Source organism: Erythrolamprus reginae, unplaced genomic scaffold (genome assembly GCF_031021105.1).
Source record: "Erythrolamprus reginae isolate rEryReg1 unplaced genomic scaffold, rEryReg1.hap1 scaffold_347, whole genome shotgun sequence".
NCBI lineage: Eukaryota > Metazoa > Chordata > Lepidosauria > Squamata > Dipsadidae > Erythrolamprus > Erythrolamprus reginae.
In genome coordinates, this window is record NW_027248713.1 from 25,319 (window position 1) to 31,706 (window position 6,388).

Genomic DNA, 6,388 nt, shown 5'->3' on the forward strand with positions numbered 1-6,388 from the left:
ATTATTTGTAGGGAAATTAGGTCACCCTGTCTAGCTAGGGTGAATATTTGGGTATTCATCCCGAAATATGCTAGAATAAAAGTAAAACTTTGACACTTAGTACTTTTTTGATAAAATATAAGTAAAAGTAGGAAAATCCCTAATAATAGTGATGGAGTACACCCCCTCCCCGCCCCGCTGCCCGGGTTCTCCGTTTTTTTCTTGGTGCCCAAAAACGGAGAAGCTAGGCTGTAGTCCGTTGATGGGTGTAGATACAGTCCATGTGTTTATTATTTGTAGGGAAATTAGGTCACCCTGTCTAGCTAGGGTGAATATTTGGGTATTCATCCCGAAATATGCTAGAATAAAAGTAAAACTTTGACACTTAGTACTTTTTTGATAAAATATAAGTAAAAGTAGGAAAATCCCTAATAATAGTGATGGAGTACACCCCCACTCTCGATATCTGGGTATTGTTTAAGAGTGTGTAGTATAGAGCTAGTGGCAGTAATTTGTAGAATTATGTATAAGAGAATCTTTTACTATTTAGGGTGTTTGTTCAAAATATACTTTTGTGCTATAAAATAAGAGCTGGCTGCATTAGCTCTAAATCTGTATAGGGGTTAGGTATATTCTTGAAGAGTCTTATATTATTTGTAGGGAAATTAGGTCACCCTGTCTAGCTAGGGTGAATATTTGGGTATTCATCCCGAAATATGCTAGAATAAAAGTAAAACTTTGACACTTAGTACTTTTTTGATAAAATATAAGTAAAAGTAGGAAAATCCCTAATAATAGTGATGGAGTACACTCCCACTCTCGATATCTGGGTATTGTTTAAGAGTGTGTAGTATAGAGCTAGTGGCAGTAATTTGTAGAATTATGTATAAGAGAATCTTTTACTATTTAGGGTGTTTGTTCAAAATATACTTTTGTGCTATAAAATAAGAGCTGGCTGCATAGCTCTAAATCTGTATAGGGGTTAGGTATATCTTGAAGAGTCTTATATTATTTGTAGGGAAATTAGGTCACCCTGTCTAGCTAGGGTGAATATTTGGGTATTCATCCCGAAATATGCTAGAATAAAAGTAAAACTTTGACACTTAGTACTTTTTTGATAAAATATAAGTAAAAGTAGGAAAATCCCTAATAATAGTGATGGAGTACACCCCCTCTCTCGATATCTGGGTATTGTTTAAGAGTGTGTAGTATAGAGCTAGTGGCAGTAATTTGTAGAATTATGTATAAGAGAATCTTTTACTATTTAGGGTGTTTGTTCAAAATATACTTTTGTGCTATAAAATAAGAGCTGGCTGCATAGCTCTAAATCTGTATAGGGGTTAGGTATATTCTTGAAGAGTCTTATATTATTTGTAGGGAAATTAGGTCACCCTGTCTAGCTAGGGTGAATATTTGGGTATTCATCCCGAAATATGCTAGAATAAAAGTAAAACTTTGACACTTAGTACTTTTTTGATAAAATATAAGTAAAAGTAGGAAAATCCCTAATAATAGTGATGGAGTACACCCCCACTCTCGATATCTGGGTATTGTTTAAGAGTGTGTAGTATAGAGCTAGTGGCAGTAATTTGTAGAATTATGTATAAGAGAATCTTTTACTATTTAGGGTGTTTGTTCAAAATATACTTTTGTGCTATAAAATAAGAGCTGGCTGCATTAGCTCTAAATCTGTATAGGGGTTAGGTATATTCTTGAAGAGTCTTATATTATTTGTAGGGAAATTAGGTCACCCTGTCTAGCTAGGGTGAATATTTGGGTATTCATCCCGAAATATGCTAGAATAAAAGTAAAACTTTGACACTTAGTACTTTTTTGATAAAATATAAGTAAAAGTAGGAAAATCCCTAATAATAGTGATGGAGTACACTCCCACTCTCGATATCTGGGTATTGTTTAAGAGTGTGTAGTATAGAGCTAGTGGCAGTAATTTGTAGAATTATGTATAAGAGAATCTTTTACTATTTAGGGTGTTTGTTCAAAATATACTTTTGTGCTATAAGATAAGAGCTGGCTGCATAGCTCTAAATCTGTATAGGGGTTAGGTATATTCTTGAAGAGTCTTATATTATTTGTAGGGAAATTAGGTCACCCTGTCTAGCTAGGGTGAATATTTGGGTATTCATCCCGAAATATGCTAGAATAAAAGTAAAACTTTGACACTTAGTACTTTTTTGATAAAATATAAGTAAAAGTAGGAAAATCCCTAATAATAGTGATGGAGTACACCCCCCCTCTCGATATCTGGGTATTGTTTAAGAGTGTGTAGTATAGAGCTAGTGGCAGTAATTTGTAGAATTATGTATAAGAGAATCTTTTACTATTTAGGGTGTTTGTTCAAAATATACTTTTGTGCTATAAGATAAGAGCTGGCTGCATTAGCTCTAAATCTGTATAGGGGTTAGGTATATTCTTGAAGAGTCTTATATTATTTGTAGGGAAATTAGGTCACCCTGTCTAGCTAGGGTGAATATTTGGGTATTCATCCCGAAATATGCTAGAATAAAAGTAAAACTTTGACACTTAGTACTTTTTTGATAAAATATAAGTAAAAGTAGGAAAATCCCTAATAATAGTGATGGAGTACACCCCCACTCTCGATATCTGGGTATTGTTTAAGAGTGTGTAGTATAGAGCTAGTGGCAGTAATTTGTAGAATTATGTATAAGAGAATCTTTTACTATTTAGGGTGTTTGTTCAAAATATACTTTTGTGCTATAAGATAGGAGCTGGCTGCATAGCTCTAAATCTGTATAGGGGTTAGGTATATTCTTGAAGAGTCTTATATTATTTGTAGGGAAATTAGGTCACCCTGTCTAGCTAGGGTGAATATTTGGGTATTCATCCCGAAATATGCTAGAATAAAAGTAAAACTTTGACACTTAGTACTTTTTTGATAAAATATAAGTAAAAGTAGGAAAATCCCTAATAATAGTGATGGAGTACACTCCCACTCTCGATATCTGGGTATTGTTTAAGAGTGTGTAGTATAGAGCTAGTGGCAGTAATTTGTAGAATTATGTATAAGAGAATCTTTTACTATTTAGGGTGTTTGTTCAAAATATACTTTTGTGCTATAAGATAAGAGCTGGCTGCATAGCTCTAAATCTGTATAGGGGTTAGGTATATTCTTGAAGAGTCTTATATTATTTGTAGGGAAATTAGGTCACCCTGTCTAGCTAGGGTGAATATTTGGGTATTCATCCCGAAATATGCTAGAATAAAAGTAAAACTTTGACACTTAGTACTTTTTTGATAAAATATAAGTAAAAGTAGGAAAATCCCTAATAATAGTGATGGAGTACACTCCCACTCTCGATATCTGGGTATTGTTTAAGAGTGTGTAGTATAGAGCTAGTGGCAGTAATTTGTAGAATTATGTATAAGAGAATCTTTTACTATTTAGGGTGTTTGTTCAAAATATACTTTTGTGCTATAAGATAAGAGCTGGCTGCATAAGCTCTAAATCTGTATAGGGGTTAGGTATATTCTTGAAGAGTCTTATATTATTTGTAGGGAAATTAGGTCACCCTGTCTAGCTAGGGTGAATATTTGGGTATTCATCCCGAAATATGCTAGAATAAAAGTAAAACTTTGACACTTAGTACTTTTTTGATAAAATATAAGTAAAAGTAGGAAAATCCCTAATAATAGTGATGGAGTACACTTCCACTCTCGATATCTGGGTATTGTTTAAGAGTGTGTAGTATAGAGCTAGTGGCAGTAATTTGTAGAATTATGTATAAGAGAATCTTTTACTATTTAGGGTGTTTGTTCAAAATATACTTTTGTGCTATAAAATAAGAGCTGGCTGCATAGCTCTAAATCTGTATAGGGGTTAGGTATATCTTGAAGAGTCTTATATTATTTGTAGGGAAATTAGGTCACCCTGTCTAGCTAGGGTGAATATTTGGGTATTCATCCCGAAATATGCTAGAATAAAAGTAAAACTTTGACACTTAGTACTTTTTTGATAAAATATAAGTAAAAGTAGGAAAATCCCTAATAATAGTGATGGAGTACACCCCCACTCTCGATATCTGGGTATTGTTTAAGAGTGTGTAGTATAGAGCTAGTGGCAGTAATTTGTAGAATTATGTATAAGAGAATCTTTTACTATTTAGGGTGTTTGTTCAAAATATACTTTTGTGCTATAAAATAAGAGCTGGCTGCATAGCTCTAAATCTGTATAGGGGTTAGGTATATTCTTGAAGAGTCTTATATTATTTGTAGGGAAATTAGGTCACCCTGTCTAGCTAGGGTGAATATTTGGGTATTCATCCCGAAATATGCTAGAATAAAAGTAAAACTTTGACACTTAGTACTTTTTTGATAAAATATAAGTAAAAGTAGGAAAATCCCTAATAATAGTGATGGAGTACACTCCCACTCTCGATATCTGGGTATTGTTTAAGAGTGTGTAGTATAGAGCTAGTGGCAGTAATTTGTAGAATTATGTATAAGAGAATCTTTTACTATTTAGGGTGTTTGTTCAAAATATACTTTTGTGCTATAAGATAAGAGCTGGCTGCATTAGCTCTAAATCTGTATAGGGGTTAGGTATATTCTTGAAGAGTCTTATATTATTTGTAGGGAAATTAGGTCACCCTGTCTAGCTAGGGTGAATATTTGGGTATTCATCCCGAAATATGCTAGAATAAAAGTAAAACTTTGACACTTAGTACTTTTTTGATAAAATATAAGTAAAAGTAGGAAAATCCCTAATAATAGTGATGGAGTACACCCCCACTCTCGATATCTGGGTATTGTTTAAGAGTGTGTAGTATAGAGCTAGTGGCAGTAATTTGTAGAATTATGTATAAGAGAATCTTTTACTATTTAGGGTGTTTGTTCAAAATATACTTTTGTGCTATAAGATAAGAGCTGGCTGCATTAGCTCTAAATCTGTATAGGGGTTAGGTATATTCTTGAAGAGTCTTATATTATTTGTAGGGAAATTAGGTCACCCTGTCTAGCTAGGGTGAATATTTGGGTATTCATCCCGAAATATGCTAGAATAAAAGTAAAACTTTGACACTTAGTACTTTTTTGATAAAATATAAGTAAAAGTAGGAAAATCCCTAATAATAGTGATGGAGTACACCCCCACTCTCGATATCTGGGTATTGTTTAAGAGTGTGTAGTATAGAGCTAGTGGCAGTAATTTGTAGAATTATGTATAAGAGAATCTTTTACTATTTAGGGTGTTTGTTCAAAATATACTTTTGTGCTATAAGATAGGAGCTGGCTGCATTAGCTCTAAATCTGTATAGGGGTTAGGTATATTCTTGAAGAGTCTTATATTATTTGTAGGGAAATTAGGTCACCCTGTCTAGCTAGGGTGAATATTTGGGTATTCATCCCGAAATATGCTAGAATAAAAGTAAAACTTTGACACTTAGTACTTTTTTGATAAAATATAAGTAAAAGTAGGAAAATCCCTAATAATAGTGATGGAGTACACTCCCACTCTCGATATCTGGGTATTGTTTAAGAGTGTGTAGTATAGAGCTAGTGGCAGTAATTTGTAGAATTATGTATAAGAGAATCTTTTACTATTTAGGGTGTTTGTTCAAAATATACTTTTGTGCTATAAAATAAGAGCTGGCTGCATAGCTCTAAATCTGTATAGGGGTTAGGTATATTCTTGAAGAGTCTTATATTATTTGTAGGGAAATTAGGTCACCCTGTCTAGCTAGGGTGAATATTTGGGTATTCATCCCGAAATATGCTAGAATAAAAGTAAAACTTTGACACTTAGTACTTTTTTGATAAAATATAAGTAAAAGTAGGAAAATCCCTAATAATAGTGATGGAGTACACTCCCACTCTCGATATCTGGGTATTGTTTAAGAGTGTGTAGTATAGAGCTAGTGGCAGTAATTTGTAGAATTATGTATAAGAGAATCTTTTACTATTTAGGGTGTTTGTTCAAAATATACTTTTGTGCTATAAGATAAGAGCTGGCTGCATTAGCTCTAAATCTGTATAGGGCGGGGGCGGGTGTGTAGATTAAAGTCTGTTGGTTTAGGACAACTAGCTGTTAATTAGTTTTTGTGGGATCGAGGCCCACTAGTCTAGGGAGTCTTAGTTTAATTAAAATACCTGTGTTGCAATCAGGAGATGTAGTGTGTCTGTAGGCTCTATCAGGAACTAAAGTAGTCTTTTTTGGGGACTTTGAAGGTCTCTAGTTTGTATAACTTAAGTTCCTATATATGTGGTGATAGGGGAAGTAGGAGGGTTGAAGTGGTAGTGAGTAGTGAGGTGGTTACTGGGTGTTTTTTGTGTGTTGTGCGTCATTTTAATGATATTAGGGTGGTGTGTGGAGATAGGGTTAGGGTTGATGTGTAGATTAGTCGAATATAAAAGTATAGGCTAAGTAGGGAGGCTA